The sequence below is a fragment of the Ornithorhynchus anatinus genome, chromosome 2, assembly GCF_004115215.2.
Source record: "Ornithorhynchus anatinus isolate Pmale09 chromosome 2, mOrnAna1.pri.v4, whole genome shotgun sequence".
Lineage (NCBI taxonomy): Eukaryota > Metazoa > Chordata > Mammalia > Monotremata > Ornithorhynchidae > Ornithorhynchus > Ornithorhynchus anatinus.
This window is the reverse complement of record NC_041729.1, coordinates 73,143,220-73,168,462: the sequence shown is the minus strand read 5'-3', so window position 1 is coordinate 73,168,462 and position 25,243 is coordinate 73,143,220. Positions and strand designations below refer to the sequence as shown.

Genomic DNA, 25,243 nt, shown 5'->3' with positions numbered 1-25,243 from the left:
CTTTATATTCATTCCCTTGGAGAGTTTTTCTGTGCCCACGGCTTCAACTGCCTCCTCTACGCAAATAACGCCCACACCTACCTCTCCAGTCCCGACTTTTCATCTCTTTTGCAATTTTTAAATCTTCTCCTCTGCCCAACTTTCTCATGACATTTGACAACACTATCATCTTCCTTGTCTCCAATTTCCACAACTCTGGAATTATCTTCATCTCTTGACTCTCTTTCAACTCTCAAATTCATCTGTTACTAAAACCTGTCAGCTTTTCCACTGTAACATTTCCCAGATTCAACCCCATCCTCTATATTCAAAGGGCCACTCTACGGTTCCAGGAGTTTGTCATAGCACAGTGTGACTACTGTTCCGACCTCCTCAATGGGGTCCCTGCTTCCAGTCCTCTGCTCTCCAGATTATGTTTTTCTTAAAAAATGATATTTTTAAACAGTATGTGTCAAATACTTCTCTAAGCACTGGGGTAGATATAAGTTATTTAGGTTGGACAGAGTCCCTGTCTCACATGGGGCTCACAGTCTAAATAGGAGGGAGAACAGGAGAATTAAGGCACAGAGAAGTTAAATGAATTGCCCATAGCAAGCATTTGGCAGAGCCAGGATTAGAATTCAGGTTCTCTGACTTCCAGGTCTGTGCTGTTTCCTCTAGACCATGCTGCTTCATTCTGTTCTCAGATCATCTTTGTATAATTTGTCATTCTGCACACATCTCTCTGCTCCTCAAAAAATTCCAATGGCTGCCCATCCATCTCCATATCAAATAGAAACTTCTCACCACTGGCTTTATGGGATTCCATCAGCTCACTCCCCCCTAATCTATCTCTCCTCTTTTTCTAAAATTCCCCAATTTGCCCTCCTGACTCCTCCCATAATCACTTTCACACTGTGCCCCAGTCCCTGCTTTGATGCCTGGATTACGCTCTTAAACTCTCTCCATCATTAAATCTAACAGATCTTCCCTTAGCCAAAGCCCTCCTGAAATTCTGTCTCCTACAGGAAGTCTTCCTAATTATTTTTTCTTTTCCACAGGTAACACCCTCCCCACTTCATTCAACTTTCAGCTGTACCTTTAGACATACTGTTTTACCTATTCTATTTAAGTACTTAGTATAGTGATCTGTACTCAATAAATGCTCAATAAATACCTTTGTTTGATTAAGCATTTCCTCCTACCTATAAAGTATTATGTATCTGCTAGATTGAATGATCCTTATGGTCAGGGTTTGTGCCTCCTACAGTCACTGCACTCTCCTAAGCATTTAGTACAATGCTCTGAACCCAGGAAACAGAGGCTCAACAATTGATTGATTGTTCTGAGTCTTGTCTGCTGTTCTTGGTGGAAGCCTCTATAGAATAAATTAATGTTGTTCAACAGCCAAAAGAAAAAAAATGTCTCAAATAACTTTTAGGAAGGTTAGCCCTTTAATATATGTGGCTACAGGTGAAAGTTTTTGTTCTTAAAATAAAACATTAATAATTTAAGTTAGATTTAACCTTTCACTTAAGACACAAATTTAGCCCAAAGTACTTCATGCTCCACTGATGGAAATTGGAAAATCAGAAAGGTAATCATGAAGGCCTTGTTTCTGCCAACCCAAACCATATTTGGTTCAGACAAGAATATGTCACTGTAAGGCATGGGAGAGAGTCAAGGGCAGAGACTCATATACCATGTGAAAGGAGGCAGTGGTAAACCACTTCCTTATTTTTACCAAGAAAACTCTATGGATACACTACCAGAATGAAGTGGAGCATTGGGGAGAGATGTGTCTATTGCATTGCTAAGGTTTGGACATGACACCACAGTATAAGACAACAAAACCAACAACAACAATGATAGGGAAATTCACATACTACAAGTATATGGACAAAGAAAAAGCCTAGGCTATTATGTCTTTGTGAGAGTGGCAAAAAGACGAAATGCTATTTTGTCTTCCATTCTCTTCCCGTCCCTCTTTCATTACTTCACCCACAATGTTTCCCCAGCCTGGAACTCCCTTCCTCCCCTTATCTGACAGACTGCAGTGCTCACCTCATTCAATGACTGCCTAAAATCCCATCTCTTCCAACACATCTTCCCCTATTAGTTACCGGGACTCCACGTCTTAGAAATCCACTGGCCATAAACAATATTTATGCTCTTAGGCATTCATATTGTTCATCATCAGTGGTATTTATTGGGCACTTACTGGGTGTGGGGCACTGTACTAAGCACTTGGGAGAGCACAATACAACAGAGATGGTAGAAACATTCCCTGCCCACAGGGAGCTTACAGTCTAGAGGAGGAGACTGTGAGCTTTTGTTTTGCTTATATCCTTTTGTAATACTGGCTTTGAAGAAGGAGTGTGTTAGCAAGCGGTTGGCAGTAGGAGAGACAAGAATGACTGAGTGAATAGATTAACTTGGTTTGAAGGGAACTGGGCTGCAATGGGAGGGGAGCCTGGTTGAGTGTCTTGAGGCTGATGGTCTGGAGTTTTTGTTTAAAGCAGTGAGAAAAGGACAACCAGACAAGGAGTGGGCAGTCGTATGTAGAATGACATTTTAGTAAAATGATTTGGGCAGCAGATAAAATGATTTGGGCAGCAGATGTAAGTATTGACTGGAGAGAAGAGAAGCTGGAGGTAGGGAGATCACTGAGGAGGCTGATAGGATATTCAAGTTGGGATATGACAAGTCATTAGATCCAAGGAATGGTCATTTGGGTGGAAAAGAAGGCAAGAGGGCAAAGGAGGAGCCATCAGCAGGTGAGTGAATGAAGATGGTGCTCAGGGAGGGAAGAATAATGAAGACAAGTATTTTTTTGGAAGTGGAAAGGCATGGGATCTGAAGTGCAGATAAAGGAGGTCGATTTCCAAAGCGGGTGGGAGATTTCCTCTTGGACGATGGCTGAAAGGACAAGCGACTGGTGTAGAAGTAGGAGGCGAATGGCGGGGAGAATAGAAGACTATGAGGAGCTCATGCCTGGAATTGATTTTGTCAATAAAGTACTTGGCAAATTTAGCAGGATGGCTGAGGAGGAAGGTGGCAGCACTGGGCATGGGGGTTGAAAGATTCCATTATGATAAAGAGGTAAAGTTCAACTTAAAAGAGAAAATAGGTTTTTTGTTTTTCTTTGTTTTCTACAGGATGGGGACTTTGTGATGCCACATCCAAAATGCCTGTACACTGAGAAGGAAAGTTCTAGTTGTCTCTCAGGTCTGCATAGTGGATGGAGCATGGGCCTGCAAGTGAGATGCTTATGGGTTGTAATCCCAGCTCTGCCACTTTCCGCTGTGTGACCTTGGGCAAGTCACTTCATTGTGCCTCAGTGACCTCATCTGTAAATTGGGGATTGACACTGTGATCCCCACATGGGCCAGGGACTGTGTCCAACCCGATTTTCTTGTATCTACCCCAGTGCTTAGTACAGTGCCAGGCACACAGTAAGTGCTTAAATACAGCATGGCATAGTGAATAGAGCAGAGGCCTGGGAGTCAGAAGGTCATGAGTTCTAATCCAGACTCCACCACATGTCCGCTGTGTGACCTTGGGCAAGCCACTTCACTTATCTGAGCCTCAGTTACCTCATCTGTAAAATGGGAATTAAGAGCATGAGCCCTAGAACAGTGCTTGGCACACAGCATAATTATCATTAATTATTAAATATCACAATTATTGTTATTATTACAACTACTTTTGAGAACTTGAGAGCATATTTGCTGTGTGTACCCCAGTGCTTAAAACAGTACTTGGTAAAAATCATAATTATTATTAAATATCACAATTATTATCATTACTATAACTACTTTTGAATGTCTTTACAGAGCATAAAGAACTGCTATAAAAAACTAACAGTCCATCCAATCTAGGACTGCCTGCAACAGAGGCATCTGAAACAGACCATTTTCCTTCACATCAATCTTCCTGATTACAGATGAATCATCTATCCCGACTAGTTCTCTCCTCTTTAACCATTCATGGATACAGAAACCTCTATCACTTAGCCTCTTTTAAAGTTTACTGGCATAAATATTACCTCCAGTATTCCCATGTTTTTCCCTTTAACATAACCACTATTCGAAACCTCTGGGAAAAAACAGTCATCACAACCAGAATAATTGGGGGTGGGGGCATTTTGAGTAGAGGGAGCAGGAATAAGTAATGGTTTTAAAATAAATTACGCTACAGTGGAAAATTTTTATTGAGGTCATTTATTCTAACTGAATAAGAACACCATGTATCTGGAGAGGCTGATGGGCTTTCTACCTGAGTTCAAATGCCTCAGTTTCTCCTAGATGGAGTAAAAAAAAAGTTAATTGAGAAGTTACAGTATGGTCCAGAGGAAAAAGGCACAAATCAGGGTGTCAGAAGGTCTTAGAGCTTATCCTGTCTCTAACACTGGCCTGATCCTGATCCTTGGGCAAGTCACTCAACTTCCAAGTGATTCAGTTTCCTCATCTGTAAAATAGGGATAATAATGCCAGGAAATTTTTTTTATCCTACAGGGTTGTTATGATGTCAAAATTAGGATGTCGGTATCATCATCAATGGTATATATTGAGCACTTATTGTGTGCAGAGCACTGCACTACAGGCTTGGGAGAGTACAATACAACAGAGCTGGTAGAACACTTCCTTCCCACAGTGAGTTTACAGTTTGGAGGTATGAAATTATTTTTAAAAATATGAGATAGCATATGCAAATTTCACTCAGCATTAATACTCTAAGAAATAAGTCTCTATTAGAAACACTGAAAAGTGATAGATTGGGAATAAGCAACAGGGCTAGGTTTTAAATTAAAACTATGTCATACTGGCTGAAATGAAGCAACTAGCCCAAAGTATGTTAATTTATGACATCCATACTTCTCCCCCTTCTCTAAATATTTTGATTGAGCCACAGGCATCTGAGCACTAGGAAATGATATGAGTAAGTACGCTGAAATATAAATCAAAATACAAGAACTAAAAAACATACAAAAGACAATTTCTTCACAGGCCAACAAGCACAAAACTTGCTCTCTGTCAAATGATGGACTAAGATGCCCCTCTGATGCAACACCCTGAGATTCTGAGATGATGATGATGATGGTAGTTGTTAAGTGTTACTATATGCCAAGCACTGTTCTAAGTGCTTGGGTAGATACAAGCTAATTAGGTTGGACACAGTCCCTGTCCCACATGGGGCTCACAGTTTTAACCCCCATTTTACAGATGAGGTAACTGAGGGCCAGATAAGTTAAGTGACTTGCCCAAGGTCACACAGCAAACAAGCAACAGTCAGAATTAGAATCCAGATCCTTCTGACTCCCAAGCCCAGGCTCTATCCACTAGGTCATGCTGATTCCCAGACCACTACAGACCAATTGGGAACACTAAGATGCTACAACAAAATTCCAACTTAATCTTTTATGTCACCCAGGAATTGGCTGTAGCAAGACCTCGAGTCTGCCCGTTTAATGAATACTTCTGCCTGACAGACTGGATTTAGTAACTCAAGACCGTAAACAAATAGAAACATAGGCCCAACCACTCTGGTTGTCTGTGCCTGAGGCACTGCTATCAGATGGAATATTTTGAGGGAAAAAAAATGTTTTCAGAAATGCATCTATGACTTCATAAATTACTTCCAGTCAAGGGTGCTCTGTGACTGCCTGGTACAGCCCCAAGACAGGCGTGCTTTCTGCAGAACAGGTTATTCCTTTGAGATCTGTTCAAAGGCAGACAGTCCATGTTTCATAACATGCAATTTATTTGGCAGGCATTTACTCAGAGAGTTTTCAATCCACGCACATCTCCCTTTCTGCTTATTCTTTTTTCCTAGTATTTTCTCTGCCTCAAAACACTGATAATGCTGGTTACTGAGTAAGAACCTTATACCCCACAGGCAGATGTGTGCAAACAAGAGTGTTAGAAAACATTAAAAATGATATAAACTGGGAAACAATTATTTTAGTGGTGCTCATAAATGTGAGATTAGGTGATCTCGGTGCCCACCAAGCAAACATTTGGAAAATGTGGCTAGTCCAAATAAAACCACTAAAGTTGGTGATCCCCCTAACTGGGAAAATCACTATGGCCAGTGAACATATCACCTGTATGTGATCAGCTTTAAAATTACAAAAATACCAAAATCAGGCTTGCAAGTCATATATTATCTTTTCTGTCCTTATTAACACTAACAGACACATTTATTGATGGGGTGTGGCACTTAGCTGGCATCTAAAAAATTAAAGTTTCCCTATTAAGTTGTAAGTTCCTTGGAGATAGACATTATCCACTACATGTACTGTACTCTGTTGAGTAGTTACTACAATGTCCTGCACAGAGTAGGCATTCAATAAATTATATGAGTTAACTGATGGGAAGGCAAACATTTTACATATGTGGAAAATGTAAATGACTGGAAATAATGGTGTAAATTTATCAGCATCACTGGTTGATACTGAACACTTTCTGGGTACAGATTACTGTGCTAGATGCCTATAAATTTTTAATGAGACAAAGACCTAGTCTTTGCTGTCATGGAGGTTACAATCTAATAGGGGAGGCAAGCAGAGAGGGAAATTGCAAACACACAACAGCCTTCCCCCTCCTTCTCCCTCCCCCCCAAAAAAGAGCATAGATTCGAGTGATGAAAATGAAAGAAGGCAATTACACAGAAAGATAAGAGGCAGTGTGACCTAATGGAAAGAGCATAGAACTAGGAGTTTCCCAAGTGCTTAGTACAGTGCTCTACACATAGTAAGCACACAATAAACACCAATGATTGATTGGTAGTCGGAGGACCTAGGTTTAAATCCCGGCTGTTTCATATCTGCTGTGTGACATTGGCTAAGTCAATTAATTTCTTTGTGCCCAAATTTCCTCATCTGTTCAATTGGGATTAAATTCTAGTCCCTCTTATGGAGACTGAGAGCCCCATGTGGGACAGTGACTGTGTCCAATCTGATTATCTTTTATCTATTCCAGTGCTTAGTGTAGTATCTTGCATACAGCAAGCACTCAAACGCCACAAAAATGTCTATAGATACCAAAGGTGGATCATAGTGGGGTGGACATAGCCTGGAAGGTGAGGATTATCCATGGCCAGTATTGAAAGCGAAAAAAAATGATCGGAACAGGCAACTTCATAGGGAAGCTTTTAGGTGGCTATGGAAGTGGTTTGATAAATATTCTAAGGGAGGGAGTTCCAGGCAGGGAGAAAAGTGTGAACAATGTGTGCACGGTAAAAGTTGAGCCTGATGTACTGCTAGAAGGCTAACTTGGGGAAACCAAGTGTGATGTAGGGTGTAACAGAAGACAAAAATTAGACACATAAAGAGACCCTTGAATCAATAGTTGGTGCAGAAGGAAAAGGCTAGAGTGAAGTTTTTTGAGAAGGAGAGTGTTGTGTTCTGAAGGGGTTTTAAGAATACGACACAGGCAGAGAGACCAATAAAATGGTTGACTCAGTAATCCTGCTAAGAGATAACTGAGGACTTGAACTAGGATGGTGGCTTTCAGGATCAATCAGTGGTACTTATGGAGTGCTTACTGTGTATTAAGTGATTGGGTGAGTGCAATACAACAGAGTTGGTAGACCCATAAGGACAGAGTGGGAAAAGACAACCTAGGAGACTTTGAAGAAAAGTAATCTGTATGATTCTGAGATAGACTGAATGAGAGCAGTGAAACTGTAATAATAATAATAATAATGGTATTTGTTAGCAGCGTGGCTCAGCGGAAAGGGCCCGGGCTTGGGAGTCAGAGGTTGCAGGTTAGAATCCCGGCTCTGCCACTTGTCAGCTGTGTGACTATGGGCAAGTCACTTAAATTCTCTGTGCCTCAGTTACCTCATCTGTAAAATGGGGATTAACTGTGAGCCTCAAGTGGAACAACCTGATTACCCTGTATCTACCCCAGCGCTTAGAACAGTGCTCTGCACATAGTAAGCGCTTAACAAATACCAACATTATTGTTAAGTGCTTACTATGTGCCAGGCACTGTACTAAGCGCTGGGGTGGACGCAAGCAAATCGAGTTGGACATAGTCCCTGTCCTATGTGGGGCTCACAGTCTCAATCCCCATTTTACAGATGAGGTAACTGAGGCATAGAGAAGTGAAGTGACTTGTCCAAGGTCACACAGCAGACAAGTGGTGGAGCTGGGATTAGAACCTTCAGCATGAAAATTAAGGGTTAGAAAGCAGTCTTAGTTATCTTTTTTTGATTATCTACCTTGTTGTACTGTACTCTCCCAAATGCTTAGTACAGGGCTCAGCACACAGTAAGTGCACAATAAATATACTTAATTGATTGGATATTATAGTTTCACTATCATGGAAGGCTAAGGTTTGGGGTTTCAATTTTCATCTATTTGAAATATATGCAAAAGACTGTCAATCAATCAGTGGTATTTACTGAACAATTACTGTTTGCAAAGCGCTGTACTATAATAATAATAATAATAATAATAATGTTGATATTTAAGCGCTTACTATGTACAGAGCACTGTTCTAAGCGTTGGGGTAGATACTGGATAATCAGGTTGTCCCATGTGAGGCTCATAGTCTTCACCCTCATTTTACAGATGAGGGAACTGAGGCACAAAGAAGTTAAGTGACCTGCCCACAGTCACACAGCTGACAAGTGGCACAGCCGGCATTTGAACCCATAATCTCTGTCTCCCAAGCCTGGGCTCTTTCCACTGAGCCACGCTGCTTCTCTAGATTGTAAGCCTGTCAATGGGCAGGGACTGTCTCTATCTGTTGCTGATTTGTACATTCCAAGCGCTTAGTACAGTGCTCTGCACATAGTAAGTGCTCAATAAACACTATTTAATGAATGAATGAATGTACTAGCACAACACAGTAGACACAGTAGACAGAGCACAGCTGGAAAACAGGAGGTCATAGGTTCTACCACCGGCTCCGCCATGTGTCTGCTGTGTGACCTTGGGCAAGTCACTTCACTTCTCTGTGCTTCAATTACCTCACCTACAAAATGGGGATTGAGACTGTAAGCCCCACATGGGATAGGGACTGTGTCCAACTCAATTTGCTTTTATCCACCCCAGTGCTTAGTACAGTGTCTGGCACATAGTAAATGCTGAACAAACACTTTGATAATGATCATAATAATTACTACTAAGTGCTTGGGAGAGTACAATACAACAGAATTAGTAGCCATGTTCCCTGTCCTCAAGGAGCTTACATTCTAGATGGGGAGACAGACATTAAAATGAATTCTAGATAGGGGAAACGGGAGAGTATTGGGATGTGCACTTAAGACCTGTAGGGCTGGGGTGAATATCAAGTGTAAACTCCTGTGGCCAGGGTCATGTTTACTAATTCTTCTATACTCTCCCAAGTACTTAGGACAGTGTTCTGCAAATTGTAGATGCTTAATACATACTAGTGATTGACAGCACTCAGTGGAAAAAGCCTTCTCGTTCATAAAAGAAATTCACTTGCAATGATGCACTGGATTTTTTTTTACTTTTGCTACAACAAGCATGAAACAGTGGCAGAGAAACAACTGATGACTGGAAGGCTAGTGACAATTTCTATTGATCTTTCCCAGAGCAGTTGCAATTCAGATAACTACCACAATACTCCATCTTATTTATTATACTGTAGCAGAAGCCCAGAGAGGTTGACAGCTTCCAGAATTTGTGTGTGTGCTTGTGTGTGTGTATGTACACACATATGTACAAACACAACAAAGAGTGAGGGAATATGTGAGTGTGAGCCCATGTGCTGATCTCTTTACTTGAAGAACACAGTGCAATTAGATGACATGGGGTCATCGGGTTCTAGTCTGGGCTTTGCCGCTTGCCTGCTGTTTGTGTGTGTTTTTTTTCCTAGTAATTGTTAAGTGTTTTCTAAGATCCAGACACAGTACTACTCAGGTTGGACACAATCCCTGTCCTACATAGTGCTCACAGTTTTAATCCCTATTTTACAGATGAAGGAACTGAGCCACAGAGAAGTTAAGTGACTTGCCCAAGGTCACACAGCAGATAAGTGGCCAGGATTAGAACCCTGGACCTCTGTTCCCTGAGGCCCATGCTTTTCCCACTAGGTCACATTGCCTTGGGCCAATCACTTAAGTTCTCTGTGCTTCACTTTCCTCATCTGGAAAAGAAGGATAAAATACCTTTGTTCATCTCTTTTTATACTGAGGGTCCCATGTCTAATTATCTTGTATCTACCTCAGTGTTGGAAGCAGTACTGGAGACATGGTAGGTGCATAATATATATCATCATTATTGTATTAATTTTCACAGAAATATAGCACGGAAAACTTTCTAGCCCCTCAGCCCAAAAGGGGAACTGTGAATCTCTTATTGGGCTTGATCAGAATTCATGACTGTCTGTCTGCCCACTTTTAAAGGACTTTTTTATGGTATTTGTTAAGCACTTACTATGTGCCAGCCCCTATACTATGCAGTGGGAAAGATACAAGCTAATCAGGATGGACACTCTCCCTGTCCCACATAGGGCTCACATTCTTAATCCCTATTTTAAAGATGAGGATAATTGAGGCACAGAGAAATGAAGTGATTTGCCCAAGGTCATATAGCAGACGTGTGGCAGAACCAGGATTAGAACCCAGGTCCTTCTGACTCCCAGACCCATGTTCTAGCCACTAAGCCATGATGGGAGAATGAGGAAATCTTACCTCTTCCAGGAAGCCTTCCCACCAATTCTAGGACTTTGATATTCAACTCACCTCACAGAACACTTATCAATCCATCAATGATATATGTTGAATGTTTACTGTGTGCAGAGCACTGTACTAAGCACTTGGGAAAGTACAAAATAACAAGAGTTGCTATTCACGTTCCCTGTGTATATATTCTCATATTCTGTTACTTCCCCAAAAGAGAGTAAGTTCTCTGAGGGTAGGGATTATGTCTACGAATCAACAAATGAGCACAAATCTGTTTCTCACTAGTATAAGGAGCTCATGTATATTATCCTAACATGAGAGCAGCTGACCAGCCCCCTTTATTTGTGTCTTGTTCGTAAAATACAACTCCAGTGGCATGCCATGGATTTAAAAGTTTGTCACACAGTAAGTATAGCATTGCATGTCCCGAGCTTCCAAAATAACATACAGAACTAGGTTAGGTGTTTTCCCAGCTTCCCTCTAGCACCTGTTGAAAATAGGGCACAGGGTGCTGTTGCTGTTCTATTTTCACTTCCTAATAATCTTCCCTATTGCTCTCACCCACAAATCTCTCACGCTCCCAGGCAGCTCTAAAGCAGTCACAGGGCTCCTGGGCCCCAAGGTTCCTCCGTCCCTGGGCAACGCACCCGTCCCCGTGTCCTGTGTCCCTGGCCTACTTACATATTTTCTGCCCAGCCACTAGGCTATTTTAGCACAGCATGACTTGAGCTGTATTTATAGCAAAGCTTTGATGTCACGTTAAAAAAAAATAAGGTAGCGTTCTAAGCACCAAAAGGCACAATGAACTCACCTAGCAGGACAATGATTTAAAGTCATACTTGCCCTTGGTCCAAAAAAATAACATAATGAACACACCTAATCAATCCATAGTATCTACTGAGCATCCACTGGGTACCTAGCACTATAGCACAGGAGAGAGTACAAAAGAGTTAGCAGATGGGATCTCTGCCTTCAAGGATCTTAAAATCTAGCAGGGAGACAAACATTAAAAAAAATACAGATAGGATGTAATAGAGAATAAATAAATGAATAATGATGATGATAAAAATAAACTACTATACATAAAAATATGAATGAATAGAGAAGAAGCATGACCTAATGGATACATCATGACCCTGGGAGTCACAAGGACCTAGGTTCTAATCCTGCCTTCACCAATTATCTGTTGTGTGACCTGGGGCAAGTTATAACTTCTCTGTCACCTCATCTGTAAAATGGGGCTGTGAGGCCCATTTGGGACGTGGATTGTGTCCAGCCTGGTTAGCTTGTATCTACCAGAACTTAGAATGGCACTTAAATATAAAAATATATACACACACACACACACATATATATATATATATATATATGTATATATATATATGTATTTTCACAAAACACAAATTGACATTTTATTGTAGGGAGTTATTACAGCATTTTTTTATTGGTCATGTACTACATATTTTACCAGACATTTTTTTTTTCCTTAACACACAATATAGATTACGATATGCACTATACTAAACATTATAGAAGCTAGAAATGAAGTCCCTAGTGTTGGTTGAAGTCCCTCTGCCCTCTCACTTTCCAATCGATCAATCAATCAATCAATCAATCGTATTTCTTCAATGTGTAATTAGTGCCAAGCACTGTAGTAAACACTTTGGAGAATAGTACACCAGAAAACATATGTTCCCTGCCCTCCAGGAATTTACAGTACAATGGGGAAGGCACAGAAAATTATTTGCAAAGAGTGGGAGCAAGTGAAAAAGCATGGATATAGCAGGAAGCTATATAAGTAATTGTAGAGAAATTCAAATATATCAGGATGAAATAGTTCTATCAATAACCGACATGCATATGTGTGCTAAGGATTAGAATCCAATAGATAAATCCTAGAGGTGGGTACTGGGCTGCTATATTGTACAGTGCTCTGCACACAATAAGCACTCAAATATACCACTGATTGATTGATTGAAATAGTAAGCACTTAAATAACATAAAAAAAAAAGGGCTCCATTTGTGGCTCTACCCCACTATGTCCTCAGTGCCATATCACAAAGGATCTGTGGGATCCTTAGGGCCCAGGTGAAGTCACAGAACCTTAGCTGACATTCCCCCACCCTGGGGCACTGCCTGGAGGAGGAGGAGATCTCTGTCTTAGGCCAAGAAAGGGCCTCTTTTGCAGTGAGAGTGGAGGTAAGTACATGTCTATGTTCCAGCCACTGTTCTGGACGTGGCAATTCCCTCCCAGCCAGACTTGAGAGCAGATTAGGGTTCTTCTCTTCACATGGCTAGGATCCCCCAAACAAGCCTGCAGGTATGTGCGATCCTACTGACCTCTCACTCATAATAATAATAATGATAATGGTATCTGTTAATGCTTACTTTGTGCCAGGCACTGTTCTAAGAGCTGGAGTGGATATACGCAAATCAGGTTGGAACAATTCCTGTAATTCAATTGTATTTACTGAGCGCTTATTATGTGCAGACCACACTGCCTGCGTCCCATATGGGGCTCACAGTCTTAATTCCCATTTTACAGAAGAAGTAACTGAGGCACAAAGAAGTGAGGTGCCTTCCCCAAGTTCACACTGCGGACACTTGGCAAAGTCGGGATTAGAACCCTGATCCATCTGAGTCTCAGGCCCGTGCTCTATCCACTAGGCCATGCTGCTTATCTAAATCTAGGAGGAATGCTAATATGCTCTGTGCTTCAGTTTTTACACCAAACACAACCTAGACACAGCTATTTCCCTCCACTCTGCTTCAAATGCTCAACCAGGCCAGGATTACCGACTGCAGTCAGAATGTTCCCTTGCCCTGTTTGGGTTTTTTCTGTTGTTTGTTTTGTTTTTCAATGGTATTTGTTAAGCACTTTTATGTGCCAGGCACTGTACTAAGCACTGGGTAGTTACATGCTAATTCAATTGAATTTATTCATTCAACAGTATTTATTGAGTGCTTACTGTGTGCAGAGCACTGATACTAAACTCTAGAGAGAATACAGTACAATTATAGAACAGATGCATTCCCTACCCTCAGTGAGTTTACAGTCTAGAGTACAAAACAATAAAAAGATATATTCCCTGCCCACAACGAGCTTCCATATCCCCATATGTGGCTACCAAGAATAATCCCCATTTTACAAATGAGGTAACTGAGGCACAGAGAAGTTAAATGACTTGCCCAAGGTCACCCAGCAGACGCATGGCGAAGTCGGGATTAAAATCCAGGTTCTTTGTCTTCCTAGAGCCATCTCTGTCCTCATAATTGACTGTTTTACTAAAACACTTCGTACTTACATAACAGCCTCACAAAAGAAGTGCAAGAGTCCTTTAGACCATCTTATTAATGCTCACCTCATCTTGGTGAGGTTAATGGCATTATTTCCTCCAGGGAAACAGGGGTCTGAGGCTTTAAAGACATGTCCAAGGCGACACTAAAGTTTAAGAGATGATAGAACCGGAGATAGAACCCGTATGTCCTACCTTCTTCCAGCTTGTTGCTCAAACTATAAAACTTTGGATTGAAGCCATACCAGGATATTTAAAAATCAGACTGTTCCATAGCTGTCGCAATAAGCACCATGTAACTGCCACCTTCTCTCCCTCCCTACCTCCCTCCATGGAGGATCCCTACTCCTGGATTGCTCCCACATGCTCTTGGACTCCTCCATCACTGCTGAGACTTGGAACCTATTCTATTAGTTTGTCTTGGGTTTAAATGTATCATTACTCCTGTTGCGTCGGTCTCCAACCCCTTCTCCCGGTTAAACCATTAGATTGTGAGTCCCAGGAAAGACAGGGACCCTGTTTAATTCCCACCTGTGAACTTTCTCCCAGTACTTAGTACAGTGATATGCACACAATAAGCACTTAATACCAGCACTACTTGATACTATGCCCAAATGCATTTCATACATGTATAATGTATGGCAACATAAAATCCAGTAACAACTTTATCAGCTGCAAAGGTCATTTTTGCAAAGCCACAACCTTTCTAAAGCACACATTTCCGAACCTAATGCTAACAATACAAGGGCTTTTATAGTTGATGATGAATATTTTGTCAGTCCCTCTGGGAATTTTCTTTGGAGCCAAATAATATATCAACCCATTCATATTAACTGTAATTTTATGCTTTTTATCATTTAGTTATCTGGTAGCTACTGTGGCATATTTAGTCTGCAATAGATTTCTAAGCAGGCAATGCAGGACTGGCTTCCAGTTACACCTTTTCTAATCCCTGGTTTGAGGTAAGGTAGGAGGAGAGGAGAGAGCTGAAGTGAGTAGTCAGCTTATTTTCCTCTCACCAGGACAAATTAAAGAAAAAAAAAAACCCGAAATCTAATTCTTCTCCCTTACCCATTCTTTTCCCTCCCCAATATTTTCCCCTTTCTAAGATTTTTTTTGTTGTTATTTGAGAAGTATAATATTTGGCTGCTTTCTGAAGAAATGGGTACAGTGACAGATGAAAGACTTGTATTCATCGTTTAATTCAGAATAGGGGAAAAAAAAATAGACTGCTGTGCATTTAAGATTCTAACAACCTTGCAATTTTGTAGAGTCGTTTCCCCCACCCGTTCTTTTGAAGAAATCTGCTTTTATTCTCTTAATAACTAACCACAGTTGCAACAGCATGGATCCGATTAGCAGTTCTTGTGGTACAAAGGGGAGAGGAAAGAAAAAAGCTGTGAACGGGGTTGCCAATTTGTCCACCTGGGCACCCAGGAGAAAGATTAGATGAGGCGCCTGCCTGCTCCTTTTTTTTCCCCACTTGATCTCTTTCTATATTGCCTGATAGAGAGAGGATTTTTCAAAGGCCAACCAAGGCCTTTTTTCTTTAATAAAAGTTTCACTTGTCTCCAAGCCTCTCTGCCCCTCATTGCTTGCTCTGTGTCCCCAGACTTTGTGACACCTCAGAAGTAAACATGTGTGCTACAAAAAGCACACAAACTTTCAGGTTATCAAGTTCCTACAGCTATTACACTTCCTATTAAAAGCACTTATATTCATGTCTGTAATTTTATTTATTTAATGTCTATCCCTCTAGGCTGTAAACGCACTGTGGGCAGAGAATGCATCTGTTTTATTATTATACTGTACTCTCTCTAGAGCTTAGTACCAGTGCTATGCATACATTAAGTCTTCAATAGATAAGAACTACTTACTGGAGCAGCATGGCCTAGTGGATAAAGTAGGGGCATTGTCAATCACCCTCTTCTCCTGGAAACATTATCCAACCTCGGCTTCACTGACTTTCTCCTCTAATCTCTCTAGCCATTCATTCTCAGTTGCCTTTGTGGGCTCCTCCTCTGTCTCCCACTCCCTAACTTTGGGGATCCCTCAAGGTTCAGTTCTGAGCATCTGTTCTATAATCTGCATGCATCTGTCACCCCACTCAAAACTCTAGGGGTTGCCCATCCACTTCTGCATCAAAGAAAAACTCCTCACCATTGACTTTAAAGCACTCTACCATCTTGCCTCCTCTAACCTCACCTAGCTACTTTCCAACTACAACCCAGCCCACACACTTCACTCCTCTAATGTTACCCTTTTCACTGTGCCTGTAATTCGCCGGCGACCCCTCACCCATGTCATGCTTCTGGCCTGGAATGTCCTCCCTCCTCAAATCCTACAGAAGATTACTCTCCCCTGCTTCAAAGCCTAACTGAAGGCACAGCTCATCCAAGAGGCTTTCTCAAATGAATTCCCCCCTTTCCTATTCTCCCACTGCCTTCTGTGTTGCCCTGACTTGCTCCCTTTGTTTCTCCCGGCCAACAGCACTTATGGACATATCTGTAATTTATTTATATTCATGTCTGTCTTCCCCACCTCTAGATTGTAAATTGGTTTCTGGGTAGGGAATGTGTCTATTCTTGTACTGACTTTCCCAAGTGCTTAGTACAGTGCTCTGCACACAGTAAGCACTTAATAAATATGAATGAATGAATGCATGAATGAATAATGAATGAACTTCCTGTTAATAATAATAATAATAATGATGGTACTTTTTAAATGCTTTACTATGTGCCAAGCACTGTTCTCAGTGCTGAAGGGGAATACAAAATAATCAGGTTGTCCCACGTGGGGCTCACAGTCTTAATCTCCATTTTACAGATGAGGAAACTGAGGCACAGAGAAGTTAAGTGACATGCCCAAAGTCACACAGCTGACAAGTGGCGGAGCCAGAATTAGAACCCAGCATCTCTATTTCCTCAAGCCCGCGCTCTTTCCACTGAGCCACAAAGCACTAAACTCTCCCAACTCCATCTTGTAGCCCCAGGGCTAAAGCCCTAGCTCAAGCCTCCCTCCCTCCTCTTTCCATGTCCTTCCAAAATGTCACTTCTTTCAGGAGGCACTCCTAGATTGCCTGCCCCACTTTTCCTAACACATCATCCTATCAACCACCCCTGCAACTTCTTTATTACTTATTCATCTGTGTCCTTTATTTTTATCTGTCTTTTCAATCTTTACTATGTCATATCAATTACATCTACCGCCTCCATTTTTCTAAAGTTCCTTGAGGACAGGGATTATTTTTTTTATGATATTTGTTAAACACTTACTAGACTGTAAGCTTCTCCTAGACTGCAAACTCACTGTAGGGAGGGTAAGGGTTTTATAACTCTGTCATTTTGTACTTTCCCAGGCGCTTAGGACAATGCTCTGCACACAGTCAGCACTCAGACAAATGTAGGAGAGGAGAGCAGTGTGACCTAGTGGAAAGAGTACAGGATTGGGAGTTAGAGATTCCGGGTTCTAATCCTGGCTTTGCAACTTGTCTGTTGTATGACCCTGGGCAAGTCACTTCATTTCTCTGTGCCTCCGTTGCCCCATCTGTAAAATGGGGATTAAGACTGTGAGCTCCAGGTGAGGCAGGGAATGTGTCCAACCTGATTACCTTATAACTACCCCAGCACTTTGAACAGTGCCTGCCACAGAGTAAGCACTTAAGAAATACCATAATTATTATTATACTATTAAATAATTATAATAAATGGCAGAGCCTGGATTAGTTATTTGTTAACTAGTTATTTGCTAGGTATTTGTTAAGTGCTTAGTATGTGCCAAGCAGTGCTCAAAGAGCTGATAATAATTATGGTATTTGTTAAATGCTTACTATGTGCCATTCACTGTACTAAGCGCTGGGGTAGATACAAGTAAATCCGGTTGGTCACAGTCCCTGTCCCACGTGGAACTCACAGTCTCAAACCCCATTTTACAGATGACAGAACAGAGGCCCAGAGAAGTAAAGTGACTTGCCCAAGGTCACACAGCAGACAAGTGGTGGCTCCAGGATTGGAACCATGACCTTCTGATTCCCAGGCTAGTGCTCTATCTACTACAACATGCTTAGTACCCAGGACTGCATCTTTTACTTTTTCTGAATACTCTCCAGATCCAGAGATGGGTTTGGCTTCCAGGATCCTGCATTCCATAAATACTAATGATACTGACGATGCAGAAAGCCATCTCCAGCAGAACATACAGGACCAAAGTAGGGGTGGGAAAACTGTTTTTCTTGCAGGAATTCCAGAGGAATTTGGTGTTGTGCTTCCTAGGACTGTCGAAAGATTTTACAGCGTCTGCCAAGCTTGCACTACATACTTCTCTTCAGCCAGAAAGTTTGCAAGAACAGTTCTAATGGTTCAGGTTGAGCAGAGTCCTCTGCTTACAGTGAAGATCAGGGGGTGACAGGGATTCACCCCGCTGTCTTAGCAACCCCTGCTTATTTTATATGGGGCTGTCAATCAGCATGTGGGTCAGCACCCAAGGGGAAAACACTGTATTCTTTTGCTTCGTATTCTTTGTTCCACCCCTAGTCTTCCCTTATTAAAAGCACAACTCCGTCAACGGGCCTTCCCTTATTAAGCCCATTTTCTTCTTCCTTTCTTAAGTTAAGTGACTTGCCAGAGGCCACACAGCAGACGTGGCAGAGCCGGAATTAGAACGCAAGACCTTCTGACTCCCAGGCCCGTGGTCTAGCCACTATGCCATATTGGTCTCTTTGAAAGAAATGTCTTGCAAACCCGGAAATAGTATGCACTAAGCAGGAGCTTGGATACTCAAGCTTTGGGGACCTGTGTGTGTTTCTTAACCTCCAGAGCAGGAATGGATTTTTATGTGTTGACACCCACAGATAATATCCAAATTGAATCAGCGATCATTCCAATTCCAATTTGGGAAGTGGGAAAAAATATACTGATGGTGCCAGGGAAAATCTGTGCTAAGCCACGAGAGCCCAAATGTAAAACCAAGGTATGAAAAGAAAGGTTAGAGGAAAAATCACTCCCCAAATCACCTCAAGTGCTGCGTGCTGTGTTCTCTTCATTTGGTTCCATTCCATTTCAAGGAAAGTACAGAGCTAGAAATAGGGATTGTACACAACAGAAAACACTGCAATTTGACCTGACATTTTGAAATGAGTAAAACTTGAAAACCAACAGCACAAACCACGACAAACTAGGGGAACAGTGCAATTTACAAATCTGCCTTTTTCGGGAGGCAGCTCAAATAGGATGAAAATACTTTTCAACCTATTGATGTTAACTGACCTTACATCAAAAATGATCTAGACTGGATTTTTCTAGAGAGTGAGTGGGACTTCAGAATAATGCTATTTCTTGGCATAAAATCATTTTACTGGTGACTGTGCTGAACGTTTATCTAAAAGCTTGATCCTAGTTAGATGGCTTTCAGAACCATGAACAGCACTGCGGTAAATATTATGCTCATTCCCAAGCTCCCCTCGACTACCCCGACTCCACAGTAAAAGGGCTTTAAAAACCTAATTTGCTAGGCATTAATAATAATAATAATTATTATTATTATAACAGCAATAATTGTGGCTATTTGTTCAGCATTTACTTTGTGTCACACATTGGGGTAGACACAAGATAATCAGTCTCTGACCCATATGGCACTCAAGGTCTAAGATGGGGGGAGAACAGCTATTTCAACCCCCTTTAACAGATGAGGGGACAAAGACAAGTCAAGTGACTTGTCCAAGGACATGCAGCAGGCAAGTGGCAGAGCCCTGGATTAAAACCCAAGTCCTCCAACTTCCAGGCCCATGCACTCACATTCAATTCTTGTGTTTTCCAAAGCACCCCCTTAAAACAACCAATGGGATGTTGAACAGAGAAACCAAAATGAAGAAATTAATTGATTGGCCAGTTGGGTTAATCGGCTTTCCTTGAGAAAGCACCTAATTCATCTAGCAATGGCTGAAGTTCAACAGCCACCATTCATTAGTTCGGCAACATCAGCAAGGTCACACTTGGAACACTCAGCTGTATGCCTTTAATGTAGTTTGCAAGTACAAACTCTAGTGTCAGTTTCTGTTTGGAAGGGGGAGTATCAGCATTAACAACCCCTGGTTATATCATTTATAAACATGCAGATGTGGATTATTAAAGATTAATGCATTTTGGGATTGGTGTCGGCATTCCGTTTGTCTCATGCCGAAACCAATTCTGTTCTTCATTAGTCAACGACAACCCACATCACTCTGTTGTGGAAAAGAAATCAAAGGTGCAAGTTGTGTGAATTGAGAATAAGTGATGAAACTGATTACTACGAGACTTAACGGCTGTAATCAATCAACACATTGTAATAATCCAAATCTGTGGAAGATGAGGAAATGAACACGATACCCTCACTGCCAATATCCTTCACTCCCTTTCACAAAATGTAGAGGTCCAGCTCAGAACCGAGGGCAATAAAGGACACCTGGAATATATAAGTTTCAAAGTCACACTCCTCCAAGAGGTGTTCCCCGATTAAGCCCTCTCTTCCCCTGCCTGTTGTCAACTTCTGCATTGTCTCTGTACTTGGATCTGTGACCTTCGGACATTTGATATTCACTCCACCCTCAACCCCACAGCACTTACGTACCTATCTTTAAATTATATATTATAAATGACATTTCTTTATATTTATGTCTGTTCATTATGGGCAGGGAATGTGTCCGCTAATTCTGTTGTACTTTCCCAAATGTTTAGTTAAGTGGTCTGCACATATTTAGCACTACTGAACGATCTACTGATCATATATCTTAGAAGAAAAGGTTCTCTAGCAGTATCTGGTTGCTGGGTTCACCCTGTTTTTCAAAATGATCTCTAAACATCAACACTTGGAGGTTTCTCCTTCTGGGCAATGTGTCTACTCTGCTGCCTGGCTCATCTTTCTACAGAAACGTTCAGGATACGTCACCCCCCTCAAAAATCTCCGGTGGTTGCCTATTCACATCCAAATCATACAAAAACTCCTCACCATTGGCTTTAAAACATTCCTTCACCTTGCCCCTTCCTACTTCACCTCGTTTCTCTCCTTCTACAACCCAGGCTTCACACTTAGCTCCTCTAGTGCTAAGCTTCTCATGTGCCTTGATCTCGCCTGTCTCACTGCTGCCGACACCTGGTCACGTCCCACCTCCGGCCTGGAACACCCTCTCTCCTCAAATCTGCCAGACAATTACTCCCTCCTTCCCCGCTTCAAAGCCTTACTGAAGGCACATCTCCTCCAAGAGGCCTTCCCAGACTAAGCCCCAATTTTCCTCATCTCCCATTTCCTCCTGCATCACCCTGACTTGCTCCTCTTGCTCTTTCTCCCATCTCCCTGCCCCATAGCACTTATGTGTATATCTGAAATTTTATTTATCTTGATGTTTATTTGTATTGATGTCTGTCTCTCCCTCCTACCCCCACAATACTGTGAGCTTGTTATTGGCAGGGATTGTCACTCTTTATTGGTGTATTGTACTTTCCCAGGCACTTAGTACAGTGCTCTGCACACAGTAAGCGCTTAATAAATGATTGAATGAATGATTATCTGCTCCCGAGGTTAAAAAGTTAACTTATCAAAACTTTGGTAAGGCTTTCCTTCTTGTTTCTTGTTCCAGGGAGGGCACCGGACTTAAGATCAGTGCCAATGGCATTTAAACAGCAGCAGCAGCAAGCTGTATGGTATAGAGCAGCACATTCATCAGCCTCGGCAGAAACCGAGAGCAGTGACAGTCCACTCTGCTCAAGAAATGAAAATAAACATTGGAACAAAGTGTTTGGAATACTTTACCCCAATATTACATTTCCTGCCAACAGCTGAAAAAAAAACAAACTGGTAAGTGGGTGTGGACTGCTCAACTTGTTACATAAACCCGTTAGTCACTAGTAATATAACAAAGCACAGAGGGGAAGAACATTGCATCTGTGATAGAAGTATTGCCTGTGTTTTTTCAATGAATCAATTGTATTTAGTAAGTGCTTACTGTGTACAGAGCACTGTATTAAAACACAACAGAGTTGGTAGCCATGTTCCCTGACCACAGTGAGCTTTATAGTCTTTATCAGGTTTTCATTTAAGCTATCCGTGGAGTCCCTGGGAAAAGGTAGAGGAGAAGGCAGAAGAATTTCGAATGAACTGCACTACATTCCTTATACTATGGCGTTGAAAGCAGAACCAACCCAGGAGTCAATTTCTGCAACTGTGAAAATGTTAATAGCTCCTTGAATGGGAAGACTTGTTCAAATGGACATATTGGTTTGACCTTGGAATTAGGCACTGAGAAAGGGTGGTATCATTTCAATCAGTCTTTTAAAATCAAACAGTGGTATTTACTGAGCATTTACTGGGTGTGCAGAGCACTGTATTTAGCATTTGGTAGAGGTCAATGCAACTCCTACTATTTCAAAGACTCCCCAGGGCAGGGCTACTCCAAGAGACACCTGGAGTGTGAGTAAAACAAACCAGAATCCGGGGGTGGTGACAGCAATATCAATGTAGGGCACTTGTCTTTTAGGGAATTATTACTATTATTCTAATATTTGTTAAGCACTTATTAAGCATCATGCACTGTTCTAAATGCTGGGTTTGAAACAACTTAATCAGGTCAGACACATTCTCTGTCCCACATGGGGCTCACAGTCGAAAGGGGAGGGAGAACAAGTTTTGAATCCCCTTTAACAGAGGAGGAAACTGAGACACAGAGAATTTAATGACTTGTTCAATGTCACACAGCAGGCAAGTGTCAGAGCCGGCACTGGACCCCAGTCCTCTGATTCCCCGGCCTGTGCTCCTTTCACTAGGCCATTCTGCTTCTCCTTATATGGAATATATGAGGAATAATGCTGAGATAATCCTTTAGGATAAGTAATACATCTCAACCACTACTGCCTTGATCTGAATTTGAACTCGTGACTTTCAAGTGAAAGATTCAGTAGTGCTTCACTGCTACTTCTCTCCCAGGGAGACTGCTCTACAGAATCTCTAAGCATCATTGGGAAAGGATTTGAAATAACTTCTGCACAAAATACAAATATTTTATGTGTAAGGGAAAAATACAGTCTTATAAGCATCCTTGGTAGAACTGCTGAATTGATGTTTTCTGTGCTGCCACTGATTAAAAACATGGATATATCAACAGCATTTTGTGTTTTTTTTTTTCTCGTTTGCTTGCCAGTAAGCAGCATGCATCTTCCTTGCAACAAGCTGTTGCAGGATTTTCACCTCCGGAAAAGCCAAGAGGGAAAATCTGATGGATGTGTTAAAATAATCTTTCCAGGCGGGGTGACTGTGTCCACTTTCCGGCGGAGTGATTCTTGTGATCTCTTTTAATACCACCTCCAGTTTCCAACCAAAGTGCCATAAAAAATGAAGATGTCCTCTATTCAGCACACCCACATTATTTGTTTTTCAAATTTCCAATTATTTGACTTCTCTGCACGCTCAGAAGCTAGCATTTTCTTAAAGATGAATTATATACTGCTTTATTTATTCAGTGAGACAGGAAGGGCAGTGGTGGAAGCATAAGAATTCCAAAACTCAAGTCCTGGAAATGGCTTTTCTAATGAGGCCGGTTTACACGGTCCACTCTTCATTTTAGAAGCACTAACTTTGACAAATTAGTCTAGAAACTATCATTTCCTCTCCCTTAAAAACCTTCCTGTTCACTTTGGCCTATGACTGTCTTAACTGCTATTCATTTTTCTCTTTCCCATTACAGAATCCTTCCAGGGACTGCTTGTCGGAATGTCAAATTAACCAAGTGAATTAGCTTTCTGAGCAGATTGCCTTCCACGTCAGCTTATTCCTTGATCCGGTCGGCTCTCGCTAACTAAATGGAGAGAAATGGGTCGACACTTGTGGGACGCTTCCGGACAATGTTTAAAGGTCCGCTCAAATCCTTGCCGAATTTGATTCAGTTGGTGCCATCCCTCACTCTGAATCCAGCCTCTCGATATTGGATAGTCTGTGCTACTGAGGATATCGTCTTTGATTAAACTGTCACCTTGCCTTTTATAATCTAGAAAGATCCGATAATCTGTTCAGAAGATAACCCTCCATGTATGGGCCAGATTTCCATCAGTGGGAGAAAAGCTGTTTTGAGAACAGAGGAAATTCGCCCTCTCTTCATGTTCCAGTTTAATACAATTCCTAATTCTTAAATGTCACCTGAAACTAGCTTGGGTGCAAATGCATTAAAACCTAATAAAATCTAAGGGATAAAGCCCGGTAGAATCTCATTCTACCATTGCCAGCTATTACAAAATCGGCTACGAGGTTGAGGTTTACATTCACCCCGTCTACCCGGTGGTCTCCAGACAAGCACCGTGGGATCCTCAAGAGTCATGATGTTCCCTACTCAGGTATGCCCCTTGTCACTCTTTCCCTGCCTGGGCTGCTGCTGGGGCATAAAGAGGGTCCAGGAGAGCAAGCAGGTTCCCCCCGTTGGTGTAAAATGGGGGCAGGGGGAGGGTGCTTCCAGGACCAGCATCACTTTACTGGGGTCCTTGCCAATGGAGGGGAGGGAAAGTGAAGGAAGGAGTGCTGTAGGAGGTCCCTGGATGGTGGCACGGAGCCGATAACTTGGTGGTTAGCCATGCTGCGTGAAAGGTTTAGAGCCCGGGGATGTGGGAGGCATCTGGTGTGGATCAGGAAGGGAATTACAGAAACACCAGCCTGGGCCCCTCTATTCTTTGTGACTGCAGGCTAGCCACATCATGAGGGAGGGAAGGAAGGGGAAGAGGAGGGGGGAGGGGGAGGGTTGAACCTGTCATCTAAAGTGCTGTGACACTGTGAAGAGGAGAAAGCACCTAAGATTTCAGAGGATCATCATTCAGGCTATCATTCAACACAGCAGATGAAGCCCGCTGGTCCAAAGTGTGGAATGCATCGCCTGTCCCAAGACATCACAGTGTCTTCGAAGTGAAACCATGGCCAATGTCACACAGCTTCCAGACACCAAAGGGTTACGTATCTGCCTGGCCCATCTGCAATCTCCCACAGTCCCTTCACCCTTCTTAATATTTAAACACTGTTGCTGCTTACACCGCACAGAGGAAAGAGCTGACAAAAGCCTTTGGCCAATAAAATAAAAATAAAAAAAAAATGGTTTGGCTTATTTACATTTTTGCTTTGTTAGTAAACTGGAACGGTTGGCGCAGGAGGCAAGACAAGTGAAATTAACATCCACTAAATCTTCTGGCAGCGGCTGCGCATTTTGATGTTGTGCTGTGTCAGCTTCCACTGCTGGGTTAGGTGGTGGACCTATACACAGTGCGAGGCAGTGAGAGTTTATGCTTCTTAACCAAATA

The 25,243-nt window shown here is 41.9% G+C and overlaps 1 protein-coding gene and 1 long non-coding RNA gene across 2 annotated transcripts in view; one reads left to right on the top strand and one right to left on the bottom strand.

The window, feature by feature from the left end:
• The window catches only part of ARID1B (AT-rich interaction domain 1B), a 514,902-nt gene that overhangs the window by 114,896 nt on the left and 374,763 nt on the right, over positions 1-25,243 (bottom strand).
• On the top strand, positions 12,791-21,703 carry LOC114809054. Its single transcript, XR_003756813.1, has 2 exons — positions 12,791-12,843; positions 21,553-21,703. It is a non-coding gene; the product is annotated as an uncharacterized LOC114809054 (long non-coding RNA).